The sequence below is a fragment of the Ranitomeya variabilis genome, chromosome 1, assembly GCF_051348905.1.
Source record: "Ranitomeya variabilis isolate aRanVar5 chromosome 1, aRanVar5.hap1, whole genome shotgun sequence".
Lineage (NCBI taxonomy): Eukaryota > Metazoa > Chordata > Amphibia > Anura > Dendrobatidae > Ranitomeya > Ranitomeya variabilis.
The window spans coordinates 583,926,625-583,946,032 of record NC_135232.1 but is presented as its reverse complement, the minus strand read 5'-3'; the positions used below and the strand labels follow the sequence as shown (position 1 = coordinate 583,946,032).

The window sequence follows — 19,408 nt, the reverse complement described above, 5'->3', positions numbered from 1 at the left end:
CACACGTCAGGTGTTCAAAACGGGGCATGTGGCGGGAAAGATGTAGACTCGGCGCCGGAGCCCACATCAAAGGGTGGGATTCCGACATCGGCGAACTATTGCACCCGATGTCGGAAAGGGGTTAAACATACTTTGGATTTTTTCACCTCATAACTAAAGAACCTATACATGTTTGGTACCGACAAACTCGTCATGACCAGGGGAATCCTAATGGCAGGCCAGTGTTAGCATTTAGTGAACATGGTAAAAACCCCCAAACAATTGTGTAATTGCACTTTTTTACAATTTCACCGCACTTTGAATTTTTTTCCCGTTTTCCTGTTTTTCAGTACATTATATGGTAAACTCCATGGTGTTGTCCAAAAGTACAAGTCGTCCCACAAAAAACAAGCCCTCACAACACCATGTTGATGGAAAAGTAAAAAAGTTATGGCTCTGGGAAGATGAGCAAAAAGGGAAATGGCCCTGGCATGAAGGGTTTAAAGGGGATGTCTGCTTTAAATTGATAAGTTTGCAGTCATTATGTGAGACTGCAGGCTTATGAATCCCCCCAGCACAGGCAATTTGCGCTGGGAGGATTTGTTGGTTTCTGAGGTGGTACTGGCGTATATGTATGCGTTATAGATACTCCCTAGTCGAGCTCTGGCCCGGAGTATGTATAACGCATATTTGTCCTCTGGTCCTCGATGGAAGGACACCCATCCAGCTCAAGTGTATTGCAGCGCACAAACTTTTCAGGTCCATTCCCCACAATACACACTAGTGGCCAATCAGAGGCCAGCAGCTGATGTCAGCGTACACACACAAGTGTCAGTGACGTCATGCGGCCCCGTCGGTGCCAGCTTCAAAAGACAGCGTGGAGAGGAAGGAAGATGAGTAGCCGTGTTTGTGTGGTTTTTTTTCTATGCGTTGAATAACGGCAGCTGTGAGACGGGGGCATATACCAGGGTGGGGGCACATATGCAAGGAGTGAGTGCCATAACTCAGGGAGGGGTCATATACAGGGATTGGGGGAGCATATATACCAGAATGAAGAGCATATACAAGGGTGAACATATACTAGGATGTGGGAACATACACATTGGCATATACATGAATTGTTGGAACATATACATGGATTGGGGTCATTTACATGGATTGGGGGAGCACATACTAGGATGGGGGAACATATACTTGGATGGAGGATATACATAAATTGGGTGAACATATATATGGATTGAAGTCATAGCCATAGATTGGGGGAGCATATACCAGAATGGGGCATGTATACCAGGATGGGGTGCATATACTAGGATGGGGTTATGTATACCAGTGTGTGGGCGCATATACCAGGATGTGGGTGCTTATACCAGGATGAGAGGAATATACCAGAATGGGGGGAGCATATACCAGGATAGGAAGCATATCCCTTTATGTCTGCAGTCTGCTACCCTTGGTCGTGTCTGTGACTGCTCTCTGTTGCCTCTGCTTGCTCTGCTGCCCCTTCTGCTCTCCGCTGCTTTTGCCTGCTTTCTGTATGAGTTGTTATTTCTAAACTAAAACCTTGGTAACTTTGTGATAAATAAGTTTGCTTTGGTTGCAGTTTGGTCTCTAGAAGGGTTGCCATCACTGATATATAGTTTATGAACATGTGGGGCCTGCACTGGAAGATCCTCACAGTGAGCAGTATGTCCAATGTGAGATTTCATAAGTATGCAGTCACATACAGTGACTTCAGACTTGTAGCCTAAGGCCTGACAACCCCTTTAACTCTAAAAGCAAATCAGTAATGTATTCAAATCAGTACAAAGTTGCAATTTGCCCACTTTGATGCCAGCTTTTCTGATCAGTAACCACCTTGGCCTTCCTGAAGGAAACTGATTGTGATTTGGGTCTTCCTCTTCTGTGTGTTATTGCTGTAAGACCAGTAGTCCAAAGTCATTTAACCCTTTAACACCAGGTACTTATTTAGTTCTGTGAAAATTGGTTAATTGCCCACTTTGATGCCATTTTTGATACCCAGAACCCATTACTGCCAGGCTACAGTGACCTGAATGTGAGATCACTGGCCAAAAGTCATTTTACCCTTTAAAAACACATTACTTATTCATGTTTGTAGTAATTGGCTTATTTCCCACTTTGAATCTAGCTCTGACACTCAGAATCATTCGACCTTTTTAAAATATCAGTACTTAATAAAATTTCTTAAAATTGGCTAATTGCCCACTTTGAGCTCAGCTTGATGCCCTGAACACATTTGTGCCAGACAGGAGGGACCTGAATTTGGTGCAGGGCATCACTATCTAAGGCCGGTTTCACACGTCAGTGGCTCCGGTACGTGAGGTGAGTTTCCTCACGTACCGGAGCCACTGACACACGTAGACACATTGAAATCAATGCATCTGTGCAGATGTCATTGATTTTTTGCGGACCGTGTCTCCGTGTGCCAAACACGGAGACATGTCAGTGTTTGTGGGAGCGCACGGATTACACAGACCCATTAAAGTCAATGGGTCCATTTTCCATTGTGCGTGTTCCGTGTGCGGTCCGTGTTCCGTGCAGGAGACAGCGCTTACAGTAAGCGCTGTCCCCCCCACGTGGTGCTGAAGCCGCCATTCATATCTTCTCTGCAGCAGCGTTTGCTGTAGAGAAGATATGAATAATCCTTTTTTTTTTGTTGTTTCTCGTCTTTAACATAAAGATCCCGGTCCCCACCCCCCTCCCACCCCCTGTGCGCCCGCCCGCTGTTATTAAAATACTCACCCGCCTCCCTTGCAGTGTCCTGTCCTGGCCGCAGCTTCTCCTGTATGCGGTCACGTGGGGCCGCCCATTACAGTAATGAATATGCAGCTCCACCCCTATGGGAGGTGGAGCCGCATATTCATTACTGTAATCGGCGGCCCCACGTGACCGCTCATACAGTACAGGCTGCAGCCGGTGAGAGGAGACATTGCTGGAGCTGGGTGTCGGTGAGTATTTCCTGGCAAGCGGGGGGGGGGCGCACAGGGGATGGGAGGCAGGAGGGGACGCACAAAATTTATTTTTAAGGGGGAAAAAAAAAAAAAGATTACTCATTCCTTCTTTCCAGCGAGCGCTGCTGGGAAGAAGGGATGAATACCGGCTTCAGCACCGCACGCGGAGGACAGCGCTTAACTGTAGCGCTGTCTCCTGCACGGTCCGTGTGGTCCTCAGTCGGCACACGGGCTGCACACGGCTGCCGCACGTGTGCCACACTGATGTGCTCCGTAAGCATACGGACACGGATAATTCCGGTACCGATTTTTCCGGTACCGGAATTATCTGGATGTGTGAGACTGGCCTAACCGATTAGAGATCAGTGGCCCAAAGTCATTTAACCCTTTTGGGTGAGTTCACACTAGTCGTCTTTTCGACTTTTTTTTTCTGCAGCAAAACCTGATGGCAGGAAAGAAGCTGCAGAAAAAAGCATGTTTTTGTTGGTTTTGCCTGCATTTTTTGCGTGGCTTTTGCTGCTGTTCTGGCATGCTAAGTTTTCTGTTCTTGTGCATGCTAATAAAGTTTAGTGCTGAAAAAAAGTCCTATTCTATAGAATCATGTTTTGGCAAAAAAAAATGCAGCTAACCTTATACCTGCGGTTTTACTGCGGATTTTCAGCGTTTTTTAATCACCATTTCATTTGGTGAAAAACACTGAAAGAAATGACATGCTCTATTGTCCAAAAAACTATGGAAAGCACAGAATATTGATGACAAAGAAAACAAGGTTTGTGCATGAGATTTCTGAAATCTCATTTCTGGTACTAAAAAACGCAGCTGAAAATCTTCATAAAAATGAGCACAAAAAACGCCCAGTGTGAACTAACCCTAAAAAACACGATACTTATTAAATCGGTGAACAATGGCTATTTGCCCACTTTTATGCCAGCTCTAATACCCAGATTATATTTGGTCCAGGCTGGAGTGACCTAAATTTAATGCGGGACTTCATTGTCTCATTCATTAGTATATATATTAGGGCATCACTATCTGTGTGATGTTAGTGTGAGATCAGTGGCCAAAGGTCATTTAGCGTTTTAAAGACACCAGTTACTTCAAATCTCTGAAAATGAGCTAATAGCTTTGATGACCGCTTTACTGCCCAGTACCTGTTTGGGCCAGGCTGGAGTGACTTGTGTTTGATGCGTGGCAACACTCTCTGTATAAATCCTAAATACTTTGCATTCTTTTTTCTTCAGCGTGTGAAGCTGAGAGGCCATCGAAACAAGTAAGTCTGATTTTAATCTCTTAAAAACGTTGTTCTCTATTAGGACAAGCCCTTTATAAATACCGTGTTTTCCTGGATATAAAACCTACCCCTAAATTTTTTTGGAGTATGCTTGAAATGTAAGGCCCACTCCAAAACTAAGTCCTAATTACAGACAGGACTGGCATCAGGGGATCAAACTGGGTAATTGACCAGGACCCCCAATCTTTAGAGGTCTCCAGTGTTTCTATTCCGAGGTTAAGACTTCCTAAGGACATTTGATGACATCATGGTCATGTGACCATGATGTCACCAAAGGTCCTTTAGCCCCTTCATCACCCCCAAGCCCGTTTCCACCTTAATCACCAGGCCAAATTTTACAATTGTGACCGGTGTCACTTTATGGGGTAATAATTAGTCTGGAATGCTTCAATGGATCCCACTGATTCTTACAGTTTTTTCATGACTTACTTCATCATAGTGATAACATTAAGACTTGCGTTTATTTGTGTAAAAAAAAAAAAGTGGCAAACACAATTTTTCATTTTTATACCCTTAAACCAGCGATTTACAGTATGTCAAACAAAATAGTTAAAGAAATCTGTCACCCCAAAATCGGCCTATAAACTAAGGCCACCGGCATCAGGGGCTTATCTACAGCATTCTGTAATGCTGTAGATAAGCCCCCGATGTCACCTGAAAGAGAAGAAAAAGAAGTGAGATTATAGTCACCCAGGGGCGGTCCCGCTGCGGTCCAGTCCAATGGGCATCGCGGTCCGGTCCGGGGCCTCCCACCTTCATACAATGTCATCCTCTTCTTGTCTTCCTGCCTCGGCTCCTGTGCAGGCGTTCTTTATCTGCCCTGAGGGCAGCGTAAAGTACTGCAGTGCGCAGGCGTCGGGCCTCTCTGCCCTTTTCCAGCGCCTGCACACCGCAGTAGTTTGCTCTGCCCTCATCAATACAGACAAAGTACGCCTGCGCAGGAGCTGCGTCAGGAAGGCAAAAAGAGGATGTCATCCTATGAAGATGGGAGGCACCGAACCCGGACTGTGACGCCCATCAGACCGGACCGCAGTGGGACCGCCCCTGGGTGAGTGTAATACAACTTCTTTTTCTTCTCTTTCAGGTTACAACGGGGGCTTATCTACAGAATGCTGTACATAAGCCCCTGATGCCAGTGGCCTTAGTTTATAGGCCGATTGTGGGGTGACAGATTCCCTTTAATAAATAACACTTCCCACATATCTAGTTGACATCAGCACATTTTTTTAAAACATTATTTTTTTTTTGTTAGAAAGCTAGAAGAGTTAAAAGTTGATCAACGATTTCTAATTTTTCCCACAAAATTTACAAAACCATTTTTGTAGGGACATCAGATTTGAAGTGAATTTTGGGGGCCTATTTGACAGAAAATGGCCAAAACTGACACCATTCTAAAAACTGAACACCTCAAAGTTCTCAAACTATATTCAAGTTTATTAACCCTTCAGATGCATCACAGGAATTAATGCAATGTAGAAGGAAAAAAATGAACATTTTATTTTTTTTCTAAAAGTTTTTACTTTAGCCCTACATTTGTACATTTTTACAAGGGTAACAGAAGAAAATGGCCCACAAAATTTGTTATGCAAGTTCTAAGTACACTGATAGCCCATATGTGGGGGAAAACTACTGTTATGGCGCACAGCAGAGCTTAGAAAGGAAGGAGTGATGATGGGTGTCATGTCACATTTGGAGAGCCTCTGATGTACCTAAACAGTGGAAACTCCCACACAAGTGACCCCATTTTGGAAATTTGATCCCTCAAGGAATTCATCTAGATGTGTGCTATCACCTTGAACTTACAGGTGCTTCACAGAATTTTACAAATTTAAACTGTGAAAATGAAGAGAAACTTTTTTTCATACAAATTTTGTTTCAGCCCCAATTTTTTTCCTTTTTCACAAGGATAGCAGGAGAAAATGGACACCAAAATTTGTTGCATAATTTCTTCTGAGAACACTGATACCTCATATGTGTTATAAAACTACTTTTGAGGCACAGTGCAAAGCTCAGAAGGGAAGAAGCTCCATATTGGAGTTCGGATTTTGCTGGAATAATTTGAGGGTGTTGTGCCACACTGGCAGAGCCCCCCTCCCTATAAGTGGCCCCATTTTACAAACTGCACCTCTCAATGAATTCATCTAGAGGTGCAGTGATCATATTTACACCACAGGTGGGTGAAATAATTTTTTACTATTGGGCAGTGAAGAAAAAGTAATTACATTTTTACCACCAAAATTTAGTTTTCGGCACAGAATTTACATGTTCACACCGGGAAATGGGTTAAAATTGAACCAAAATTTGTCCCACATTTTCTGCTGAGCTTAGGCTGGTTTCACATTTGCGGTTGTGTACGCAGCGCTTCTTCCGCAATTATCCGCATGTGTCGTGTATTCCTATATTCAACATTAGGGACGCATGTGTCTGCGATCGGTTGCGTTTTGCCACATTTGACGACGCATGCGTCGTTTTGTCGTCTGCAGTTTGGCGCGGTAAACGCTACGTGTAGTAATTTTAGAGGCGTCAATTTGCCACCTAGAAACGTATGCGGTTGTTAGCGGAAAGAATGTGGCAAAAAAAAATGCATTACGGTCTATGTGAACGCATGCGTTCACAAACACATGCGTTTGCTTGCGTTTGGGAACGCATGTGTTACATCACAGGAAAACATGTCTAGACACTGATTAGTCACCCTCCACATACAAGGTGATAAAGGGAGGGAGTGGACATTTGCAGGTGACTACTCAGCAGACTGGGAAGCAGACCGAGCAGCATATACAGCAGACAGAGGTAAGCATCTTGGAGGAAACAAGATTCTGAACAATTTGAGTATATCGTAGCCAATGCCTTTATTTTCTATTTTCTGTCTTTACATGTCCTAATTTCTGCAATTTTTTTTTTTTTCTTACTGCATGCATCAGAATGTCATCTTCTTAGGAGGAGCAACGTCCTGGGCTTGCACAAGCCGAACATGTCAGTGAAGTGAGTACCCACCTCCTCAGATTATTCACTGTCACATCTACACATGTGACAATTTTGTTTTCCTTTTTTTAGAGCACTTCTTCCATTGCGGCAGAGGCTGAGCAGGAGCACCGGGTTCACGGTCGGGTGGCAAGGCGGCAGCGTGTAAGTATACCTGGCTGACTGTTTATTGTATCCTCACTGGACTATTCTTCAATGTTCATTTCTTTACTTTCCTCTTTCTTTACCTTTTTCTTCTTTACTCCTTTTTTTCTTGACGTTCAATATTCATGCCAGTTTTCTGTCTCTGTTTTTTTTCTTTTCCTTATGTTAATCTCTCCAACATTAATGTATTTATTTAATTTTTAGGTTCCAGAACGGGATGAGGACCTCATTGAAAATGACCTCCTAATCTCCCTGGTCCATGAGCAAGTCCCGTTGTGGGACACCCAGGTTCCGCAGCACTCGGACAACGTGACGATCCAGCGGCTATGGAATGAGGTGGCCAAAACGATGTTGGATGGCTGGGACAACGCCCCGACTCGGGTCCGTAATGCATTTTGTAAGTATTGCAATGCGGTGTGCTGCAGCAGTGACCTTGGCCGAGATCACACAACTGTGTGTGATGAGAGAAACTCTCAGGAGTTTCTCTCATTACACACAGTTGTGTGATCACAGCCAAAAGTCCATTGTCTAATCATTCTTTTTTGTTTTTTCAACAGTGCTCAAAGTCAAAACACGTTGGCGTTCGATGAAGGATCGCTTCAACAAGGACCTTCATCAAGAGAGCCGGCTTCCTAGTGGTTCTTTGTGCAAGGATCCGAAAATATAAATACCGCATTCTGGCATTTTTGAGACCGGTCCTTGCCCAGAGAACATAAGTATTTTTTTGGTGTATTAGGTTGTGTTGTATTGCCATAATCTGTATGTTTCTATTCCACACTAATTGGCGTTTTGTAAATGTTTGGTATTAATTTTTTTTTCTTTTTCACAGCACATGGAGCAGCACTCTTGACCCTGGTTCTGGAGCGGTCCTTCATCAGACAGCCACGGACCCGTCCCAGCCATCCAGCAGCGCTGCAGCAAGTGGGCCTGCCACACAAACTGGAGACCAGGAAGCTGGTCCATGAGGTGTTCCCCTTTCCCTGTCCTCTGCCTCTGCCCCTTTTTTTTTTTTAGTTCTTCTCGGCAGCGGCAGAGGGCCTCGGACAGGTCACTCATGCCAAGTTTTTGCACTTGTGCTCTGTCTTTCATGATGGACTCAAGGCGATGGGTGACCGACTGCATACTGCCATTAGCCATATGAATACACGTATCCAGGAGGTCACCAAAAGCCTTGACCAAGTGAAAGCCGACCTCCAGAGGCCAGCACATCTTTTAATCAAATTGAACAGGGCATGTCGGAACACCTTACTCTTGCAGGCCTGCAATGCTGCTTATGTGCAGGCTATGCAGCAGAGTCGGTATTTTCAGCAGACAGTGGCGGCATATCCACCTGTGCCAACACTGTCACACTTGACCTCAATGCCGAGCTCTGCTGCATACTACTGCACGTCCACCTGCATTCCAAGCACTGCCGGACACCACTACAGCACCACCACCATGCCGAGTGATGTTGGACAGCCCACCGCCACCACCATGACAACTGCTGCTCCAGCTTGGACCTCCTCCACTGCCACCACCATGCAGCAGCAGGACCCTGGCATGGCCTTGCGCTCCACCACGATGTAGCATAACCCAGGCATGGCTTTCCCCACCACCATGCAGCAGCAGGACCCTGTCATGGCCTTCCGTTCCACCACCACGATGCAGCAGGACCCTGGCTTGGCCTTCCGCTCCACCACCACCACGATGCAGCAGGACCCTGGCATGGCCTTTCGCTCTACGAGCACAATGGACTCTGGCATGGCCTTTCGCTCTACGAGCATAATGGACTCTGGCATGGCCTTTCACTCTACGAGCACAATGGACTCTGGCATGGCCTTCCGCTCTACGAGCACAATGGACTCTGGCATGGCTGTACGCTCTACGAGCAGAATGGACTCTGGCATGGCTGTAAGCTCTATGAACACAATGGACTCTGGCATGGCTGTACGCTCTACGAGCACAATGGACTCTGGCATGGCTGTACACTCTACGAGCACAATGGACTCTGGCATGGCAGTACGCTCTATGAGCACAATGCAGCAGCAGGACCCTGACAGGTCACCCACCACGACCAGGCCGCAACAAATGAGCCCACCGAGGCTCCCCAGACCATGTAGATCCAAAAAGGGAAAAAAAAAACAAAACGGCGTACTATCTGTATTCTTCCCCCATCACCTCCTAATGTGTCTGTAATGTCAGGTTTGTCTCACCCTTCCAGTGTGTCTCAGGCCTCTCATGTGTCAAGCCCCATCCCCGAACTCCCAGACCCCACTAGTTTCATTGCCTCTTCTCCTGCGACCACTGCATCGTCCACACTTAGCCAGGCCTCACAGCTACACACCCCCCAGTTCCGTCACTCTACCCCAAGCAGGCGCAGTTAATTTTTTTTTTTGTGTTAAAAAATAAATAATAATGTTTTTTGCCCCCAATAATGTTTGGTTATTTGTGTATTTCGCCGCCGGCAACACCGTGCGTCTAATAAAACACTGTGCCGCACACTATATTTTTTTGCCAACTCATCGGTCCAGTAGTTATTAAGTACAACACTGCAGCTTTGTGTGTTTGGGTATAGAGCTATGAGGTGGCAAAAAAAAATATAACTTGTATTTTCTCAATAATCTCTTCAGTGAGAAAATGGCGGTAATACAAAGCAGAACTATACTCAACAGGTCATGTGTCATAAATAATGAGTTCATGATGCTCAAAACTCTGCGTCATGAACTCATTATATATGACACCTGACCTGGTGAGTAGAGAACTGCCTTGTGCACGTAATCTATTTCACACAAACCGAAGAGACGATGTAGGTCATACAAGGCATATCTATACTCACCTGGACAGGTGTCAGAAATAGTGAATTCATGAGGCTGTTATTTTTGCCTCATGAATTCATTATTTCTGACACCTGACTTGATGAGTGTAGATCTGCTTTTTATTATACCTCCATCTTCTCTTCAGTCCGTGTTCAATAGTTACTGCAGAACAGAATCTGGACTGTTGTGAATTCCGCTCTTGGGCTCCCTCCGGTGGTTGTAAGTGGCACTTTTGTGAATTCTGCTCTTGGGCTCCCTCCGGTGGTTTTAAGTGGTACGGCTGCTCCTTGGATTTAGCAGTCAGCAGCTGCTTCCACTGATTGTCTTTCTGGCTCGGCTATTTAACCTGGTTCTATCCTTCAGCCTGTGCCAGTTGTCAATGGTTCCTGCTTGGATTCACATCTCTGCATGGATTTCCCTGATATTCTGACCAGTTCAGCAAAGATAAGTCCTTGCTTTGTTCTTTTGCTGTCCACTTGTTGTGGACTTTATCGTTCTGCACTTCCTATGTTTTTTTTGTCCAGCTTGTCAGTATGGATTTATTCAGTTAAGCTGGAAGCTCTGGGAAGCAGATTTACCCTCCACACCTTTAGTCAGGTGTGGAGATTTTTGTAAACTCTGTGGTGGATTTTTCTAGTTTTTAATACTGACCGCACAGTATTCTGTCCTGTTCTATCTATCTAGCTAGACTGGCCTCCTTTGCTACATCCTGGTTTCATTCTGCAAATGTCATTTCCCTCTCCACTCACAGTCAATATTTGTGGGGGGCTGCCTATCCTTTGGGAATTTTCTCTGAGGCAAGATAGCTTTCCTGTTTCTATCTTTAGGGGTAGTTAGTCCTCCGGCTGTGACGAGGTGTCTAGGGAGTGACAGGAACATCCCACGGCTACTTCTAGTGTTGTGTTAAGCTCAGGAACTGCGGTCAGTACAGGTACCACCTCCTCCAGAGCACGTCCCATGTTGCTCCTAAACCACCAGTTCATAACACTGGACGTAATGATGTCAACTACCTTTCCACTATCAACATAAGTGGTTTTTAGAGAAAATACATAGGAGACTCGGTCAAGATAGCAAAACACAAATATTATTAACATTTAAAACATAACTGGTACAGGCCAAAATCCAACAGGAAATTTTACACAATATTGTCTTGCCATGCCACACGTCCAATATCTGAATCAAAATAGGCAGCAAATTGGTCCCGCATGTGGCCAACTTCAACTGTTGACTGCAGCGGGTGATGCTGGTAATCTGGCAATGGGTTTGCAACAGGTGCATCCAGTTCAATGTTGGGTCGCTTCTTAGCCATTATGTAATTGTGGAGAACCACGCAGGCTTTGACCACCTCATCGACTCTCTCCATTTTTAGATTAATGGCTGTCGCAAGAATGCGCCATTTTGAGACAAGAATCCCAAAGGTGCACTCCACTGTTATTCGTGCCTTGGTCAGTCTGTAGTTATAAATCCTTTTAGTATGGTTCAAGTCCCGACTGGAATATGGCTTTAGTAGGTTTTCACACATCTGAAAGGCCTCATCCCCAACCATAACAAATGGCATCGGTGGGCCTTGAGTGTTGGGGAGAGGTCGTGTCAGTGGAAAATTAAAATTTCTTCCATACACACGTCGGTCCATATCCGAGTTCTTGAAAGGCTGTCAGTCATTCCCATGGCCAAAAGCTCCAATATCCACGGCGATGAAGCGACAGTCCGCATCTGCTATTGCCATGAGCACAACTGAAACATATTTTTTGTAGTTGAAGTACTCCAATCCAGTTCTGGCGGGTTTGGTAATGCGTATGTGCTTTCCATCCACCGCTCCCAAACAGTTGGGGAAATCACACACACTCCAGAATTTTTCAGCAATTTCAATCCACATGTCTTCCGTGGGTAGGAGTATAAACTCATCCCGGAGAACATTCCACAAAGCCCGGCAGGTGTCCGCAACTATTCCAGACAGGGTGGAAATTCCAAGCCGGTACTGAAAGTGGAGGGATGATAAGTTCTCTCCGGTTGCCAGAAATCTGAAATAAGAATAAAAAAATAAATTCCATTTATGGTGGTGTTTAGCTAAAGACCTAAAGGAAAATACAAATACATGGCAGACCAACAATAATTATGACTGGCATTTGATTACAATTATTGCGTACCTTAATGTAACCAGGAGACGTTCCTCTGGTGGAATCGCTCTACGGAGCTGGGTGTCATCTCTCCCGATGGCTCCTTGGACACGACCAAGCAATTCCTGGAAAGAGTCTTGAGACCTCCTGGTATATTCAGGGAATTTGTCCGAGTTGGCATTAAGCTCTCCATATAGCATGTAGTAGGCTCCACGGCTCTCCCGGAGTTTAATAATGGGGTGTCTCCAAAAATGCCTACACCGTGTCCTTCTCTGTCATTCTCTATTTCTTTGTTGCTCCCAAGCAAACGCACAGGCAAGAAACAGCTTGATACTTAAATCCAGGTTGAAATAAAAGCTCTCCATGCGAAGATCCATCATGACACAGGATACAGTAGCAAACTGTGAAGATTTCAGCAGTCCAAGGGTCTATATATAGATATCCCATAATACACGCACACTGTAGTCCCATTGGCGGTGTCTGGTTACCGGTTATCTAGATTTTTCTCCTGTTAAATTTTTCACCGTGCATGCAAAAAACACAAACGCATACAAAACGCATGGAAAAGCTTGAAAACGCCACGTTTTTTAAACTCGTGCGTTAACGTATGCGTCTAAAAAAATGCATTTGTACGCGTTTCAAAACGGTTTTTCCTTCATTTGCGGTTGCGGATTAAACGCTGCGAATTCTAACGCAAATGTGAAACTAGCCTTAGAAATACCCCATATGTGGCTGTACAGTACTGTACTAATGCTGTTGCAGTGCAGTATAGCGCAACCTTCACCAGGGAAGGTGAGGGAAGAGAGGTTGCACACACAGTACAACACCACTGAGCAGCAACACAAGCGCCACCTGGTGGTGAAAGAGTGGTCAGACGGGCCGAGTCAGAAACAGTCAGGACAAGAAGTACCAGAGGTCACAGCAATCCACGTGGTCAAATACTAGCCAGAAGTCAGATGCAGGCGGGAGCAGAGATAACAGAGACGATAGACGGTCAAACAGGTCAGAGGACAAACCGGGTCACATACCAAGAGGTCCAAGCACAGGGAGCAAACACTAAGACTAGGGGTCAGCTGCTCCAGCCTGGGAGCATGAATTTACACTGACATTGGTTTGCAGGCCACAACAGACTAAAATAGCCACACAGAATCCAAAACGAGGCAGAGAAGGTTAACCCCCACATGACCAGAACGGGGAGAGAATGACATGTAACAAACCTCGCCCTGGATCATGACAACTACTTAGCCATACGGAGAGAGACTTGGGAGGAATTAAGCGCTATTTGTCTTCTAATTTTCCTAAAATTATTTGATGACTCCATACACAAACACCCCTCAGAGCTAGAGGAGCAGAATCCCCCCTCAAGTGACCCCATTTGTAAAGTATTCCCCTTTGGTATCTGCAGGTGTAGTGATGATTTTGTTTTCCAGAAACGAGCAGCAACAGATGTTGTGGAGTGAAAATTGCAAACTGACATTTTTAGTGATTAGTACGTTGTAGTGCTCAACTCATGCTGTTCAAAACAGCTGACATGTCCCGGCTTTGATGCGGGCTCACCGCGGAGCCCTGCATCAAAGTAGGGGAGCTGTGTTGTGAAATTGGATTCTGGGCTCCCCCGGTGGCCACTTGTGGAATTGAACTTGTGTGCATCATCCCCTCTGTTCACCTGCTCCTATCAGGATGTGGGAGTCGCTATATAACCTTGCTCCTCTGTCAGTTTCATGCCGGTCAACAATGTAATCAGAAGCCTTCTGTGCTTGTTCCTGCTACTAGACAACCCCCAGCTAAGTTGGACTTTTGTCCTTGTGTGTTTTTGCATTTTGTTCCTGTTCACAGCTGCTGTTTCGTTACTGTGTCTGGAAAGCTCTTGTTATCGGAAATTGCCACTCTGGTGTTATGAGTTAATGCTAGAGTCTTAAAGTAATTTCTGGATGGTGTTTTGATAGGGTTTTCTGCTGACCATGAAAGTGCCCTTTCTGTCTTCCTGCTATCTAGTAAGCGGACCTCGATTTTGCTAAACCTATTTTCATACTACGTTTGTCTTTTCATCTAAAATCACCGCCAATATATGTGGGGGCCTCTGTCTGCCTTTTGGGAAAATTTCTCTAGAGGTGAGCCAGGACTGTCTTTTCCTCTGCTAGGATTAGGTAGTTCTCCGGCTGGCGCTGGGCATCTAGGGATAAAAAAACGTAGGCATGCTACCCGGCCACTTCTAGTTGTGCGGCAGGTTTAGTTCATGGTCAGTATAGTTTCCATCTTCCAAGAGCTAGTTCTCATATATGCTGGGCTATGTTCTCTCGCCATTGAGAATCATGACAGTTTGACCGGCCCAAAAAAGGGTTAAATTACTGGCTGAGAAAGGAGAGAAAAAAGAAGTCTGCTACAATTTTTTTTTTTTTTTTTTTCCCTCTAGTTCTGAGTGTGCTCTTAATTGAATCACTTGCTAGTCTGCCTATACTGCAGCCTTCCTCTCTTTCTCTCCTTCTAATCCTTGAATGGCTCTGTGTTCACCTGTTTCAAATGGATCTTCAGAGTGTAGCTACAGGTTTGAATAATCTCGCCACAAAAGTACAAAATTTGCAAGATTTTGTTGTTCATGCACCTATGTCTGAGCCTAGAATTCCTTTGCCTGAGTTCTTCTCGGGGAATAGATCTCACTTTCAAAATTTTAAAAATAATTGCAAATTGTTTTTGTCCCTGAAGTCTCGCTCTGCCGGAGACCCTGCACAGCAGGTCAGGATTGTAATTTCCTTGCTCCGGGGCGACCCTCAAGACTGGGCTTTTGCATTGGCACCAGGGGATCCTGCGTTGCTCAATGTGGATGCGTTTTTTCTGGCCTTGGGGTTGCTTTATGAGGAACCTCATTTAGAGCTTCAGGCGGAAAAGGCCTTGATGTCCTTGTCTCAGGGGCAAGATGAAGCTGAAATATACTGCCAAAAATTCCGCAAATGGTCTGTGCTTACTCAGTGGAATGAGTGCGCCCTGGCGGCGATTTTCAGAGAAGGTCTCTCTGATGCCATTAAGGATGTTATGGTGGGGTTCCCTGTGCCTGCAAGTCTGAATGAGTCCATGACGATGGCTATTCAGATCGATAGGCGTCTGCGGGAGCGCAAACCTGTGCACCATTTGGCGGTGTCTACTGAGAAAACGCCAGAAAATATGCAATGTGATAGAATTCTGTCCAGAAGCGAGCGGCAGAATTTTAGACGAAAAAATGGGTTGTGCTTCTATTGTGGTGATTCAACTCATGTTATATCAGCATGCTTTAAGCGTACTAAGAAGCCTGACAAGTCTGTTTCAATTAGCACTTTACAGTCTAAGTTTTTTCTATCTGTGACCCTGATTTGTTCCTTGTCATCTATTACCGCGGACGCCTATGTCGACTCTGGCGCTGCTTTGAGTCTTATGGATTGGTCCTTTGCCAAACGCTGTGGGTATGATTTGGAGCCATTGGAGGCTCCGATACCTCTGAAAGGGATTGACTCCACCCCATTGGCTAGTAATAAACCACAATACTGGACACAAGTGACTATGCGTGTTAATCCGGATCACCAGGAGGTTATTCGCTTTCTGGTGCTGTATAATCTACATGATGTTTTGGTGCTGGGATTGCCATGGCTGCAATCTCATAACCCAGTCCTCGACTGGAGAGCTATGTCTGTGTTAAGCTGGGGATGTAAAGGAACTCATGGGGACGTACCTTTGGTTTCCATTTCATCATCTATTCCCTCTGAGATTCCTGAATTCTTGTCTGACTTTCGTGACGTTTTTGAAGAACCCAAGGTTGGTTCACTACCTCCGCACCGGGAGTGCGATTGTGCCATAGACTTGATTCCGGGTAGTAAATACCCTAAGGGGCGTTTATTTAATCTGTCTGTGCCTGAACACGCTGCTATGCGAGAATATATAAAGGAGTCCTTGGAAAAGGGACATATTCGTCCTTCGTCATCTCCCTTAGGAGCCGGTTTTTTCTTTGTGTCTAAGAAAGACGGCTCTTTGAGGCCGTGTATTGATTATCGACTTTTGAATAAAATCACGGTTAAATATCAATATCCGTTACCACTGCTTACTGATTTGTTTGCTCGTATAAAGGGGGCCAAGTGGTTCTCTAAGATTGATCTCCGTGGTGCGTATAATTTGGTGCGAATCAAGCAGGGGGATGAGTGGAAAACCGCATTTAATACGCCCGAGGGCCATTTTGAGTATTTGGTGATGCCTTTTGGTCTTTCAAATGCCCCTTCAGTCTTCCAGTCCTTTATGCATGACATTTTCCGCGATTATTTGGATAAATTTATGATTGTGTATCTGGATGATATTCTGATTTTTTCGGATGACTGGGACTCTCATGTCCAGCAGGTCAGGAGGGTTTTTCAGGTTTTGCGGTCTAATTCCTTGTGTGTGAAGGGTTCTAAGTGTGTTTTTGGGGTTCAGAAGATTTCCTTCTTGGGATACATTTTTTCCCCCTCTTCCATCGAGATGGATCCTGTCAAGGTTCAGGCTATTGGTGATTGGACGCAACCCTCTTCTCTTAAGAGTCTTCAGAAATTTTTGGGCTTTGCTAACTTTTATCGTCGATTTATTGCTGGTTTTTCTGATGTTGTAAAACCATTGACTGATTTGACTAAGAAGGGTGCTGATGTTGCTGATTGGTCACCTGATGCTGTGGAGGCCTTTCGGGAGCTCAAGCGCCGCTTTTCTTCCGCCCCAGTGTTGCGTCAGCCTGATGTTGCTCTTCCTTTTCAGGTTGAGGTCGACGCTTCTGAAATCGGAGCTGGGGCGGTGTTGTCGCAGAGAAGTTCCGACTGCTCCGTGATGAGACCTTGTGCTTTTTTTTCCCGTAAATTTTCGCCCGCCGAGCGGAATTATGATATTGGGAATCGGGAGCTTTTGGCCATGAAGTGGGCTTTTGAGGAGTGGCGTCACTGGCTTGAGGGGGCCAGACATCAGGTGGTGGTATTGACTGACCACAAAAATTTAATTTACCTTGAGTCTGCCAGGCGCCTGAATCCTAGACAGGCGCGCTGGTCGCTGTTTTTCTCTCGGTTTAATTTTGTGGTGTCTTACCTACCGGGTTCTAAGAATGTTAAGGCGGATGCCCTTTCTAGGAGTTTTGAGCCTGACTCCCCTGGTAATTCTGAGCCCACAGGTATCCTTAAAGATGGAGTGATATTGTCTGCCGTTTCTCCAGACCTGCGGCGGGCCTTGCAGGAGTTTCAGGCGGATAGACCTGATCGTTGCCCACCTGGTAGACTGTTTGTTCCTGATGATTGGACCAGTAGAGTCATCTCTGAGGTTCATTCTTCTGCGTTGGCAGGTCATCCTGGAATCTTTGGTACCAGGGATTTGGTGGCAAGGTCCTTCTGGTGGCCTTCCCTGTCACGAGATGTGCGAGGCTTTGTGCAGTCTTGTGACGTTTGTGCTCGGGCCAAGCCTTGTTGCTCTCGGGCTAGTGGATTGTTCTTACCCTTGCCTATCCCGAAGAGGCCTTGGACGCACATCTCGATGGATTTTATTTCGGATCTGCCTGTTTCTCAGAAGATGTCTGTCATCTGGGTGGTGTGTGACCGTTTCTCTAAGATGGTCCATCTGGTTCCCTTGCCTAAGTTGCCTTCTTCTTCCGAGTTGGTTCCTCTGTTTTTTCAAAATGTTGTTCGTTTGCATGGTATTCCGGAGAATATCGTTTCTGACAGAGGGACCCAATTCGTGTCTAGATTTTGGCGGGCATTCTGTGCTAGGATGGGCATAGATTTGTCTTTTTCGTCTGCTTTCCATCCTCAGACTAATGGCCAGACCGAGCGGACTAATCAGACCTTGGAGACATATTTGAGGTGTTTTGTGTCTGCGGATCAGGATGATTGGGTTGCTTTTTTGCCTTTGGCGGAGTTCGCCCTCAATAATCGGGCCAGCTCTGCCACCTTGGTGTCCCCGTTTTTCTGTAATTCGGGGTTTCATCCTCGATTTTCCTCCGGTCAAGTGGAATCTTCGGATTGTCCTGGAGTGGATGCTGTGGTGGAGAGGTTGCATCAGATTTGGGGGCAGGTGGTGGACAATTTGAAGTTGTCCCAGGAGAAGACTCAGCTTTTTGCCAACCGCCGTCGTCGTGTTGGTCCTCGGCTTTGTGTTGGGGACTTGGTGTGGTTGTCTTCTCGTTTTGTCCCTATGAGGGTTTCTTCTCCTAAATTTAAGCCTCGGTTCATCGGCCCGTACAAGATATTGGAGATTCTTAACCCTGTGTCCTTCCGTTTGGACCTCCCTGCATCCTTTTCGATTCATAATGTTTTTCATCGGTCATTGTTGCGCAGGTATGAGGTACCGGCTGTGCCTTCCGTTGAGCCTCCTGCTCCGGTGTTGGTTGAGGGTGAGTTGGAGTACGTTGTGGAAAAGATCTTAGACTCTCGTGTTTCCAGACGGAAACTCCAGTATCTGGTCAAATGGAAGGGATACGGTCAGGAGGATAATTCTTGGGTCACTGCCTCTGATGTTCATGCCTCCGATCTTGTCCGTGCCTTTCATAGGGCTCATCCTGATCGCCCTGGTGGTTCTGGTGAGGGTTCGGTGCCCCCTCCTTGAGGGGGGGGTACTGTTGTGAAATTGGATTCTGGGCTCCCCCGGTGGCCACTTGTGGAATTGAACTTGTGTGCATCATCCCCTCTGTTCACCTGCTCCTATCAGGATGTGGGAGTCGCTATATAACCTTGCTCCTCTGTCAGTTTCATACCGGTCAACAATGTAATCAGAAGCCTTCTGTGCTTGTTCCTGCTACTAGACAACCCCCAGCTAAGTTGGACTTTTGTCCTTGTGTGTTTTTGCATTTTGTTCCTGTTCACAGCTGCTGTTTCGTTACTGTGTCTGGAAAGCTCTTGTTATCGGAAATTGCCACTCTGGTGTTATGAGTTAATGCTAGAGTCTTAAAGTAATTTCTGGATGGTGTTTTGATAGGGTTTTCTGCTGACCATGAAAGTGCCCTTTCTGTCTTCCTGCTATCTAGTAAGCGGACCTCGATTTTGCTAAACATATTTTCATACTACGTTTGTCTTTTCATCTAAAATCACCGCCAATATATGTGGGGGCCTCTGTCTGCCTTTTGGGAAAATTTCTCTAGAGGTGAGCCAGGACTGTCTTTTCCTC

General features: G+C 45.7%; 1 long non-coding RNA gene across 1 annotated transcript in view; it reads left to right on the top strand.

Moving 5' to 3' along the window:
* The window catches only part of LOC143806457 (uncharacterized), an 88,648-nt gene that overhangs the window by 33,216 nt on the left and 36,024 nt on the right, over positions 1-19,408 (top strand). The window contains exon 2 of the long non-coding RNA XR_013221471.1: positions 4,193-4,221. This is a non-coding gene — a long non-coding RNA (uncharacterized LOC143806457). The remainder of the gene's footprint in view (positions 1-4,192; positions 4,222-19,408) is intronic.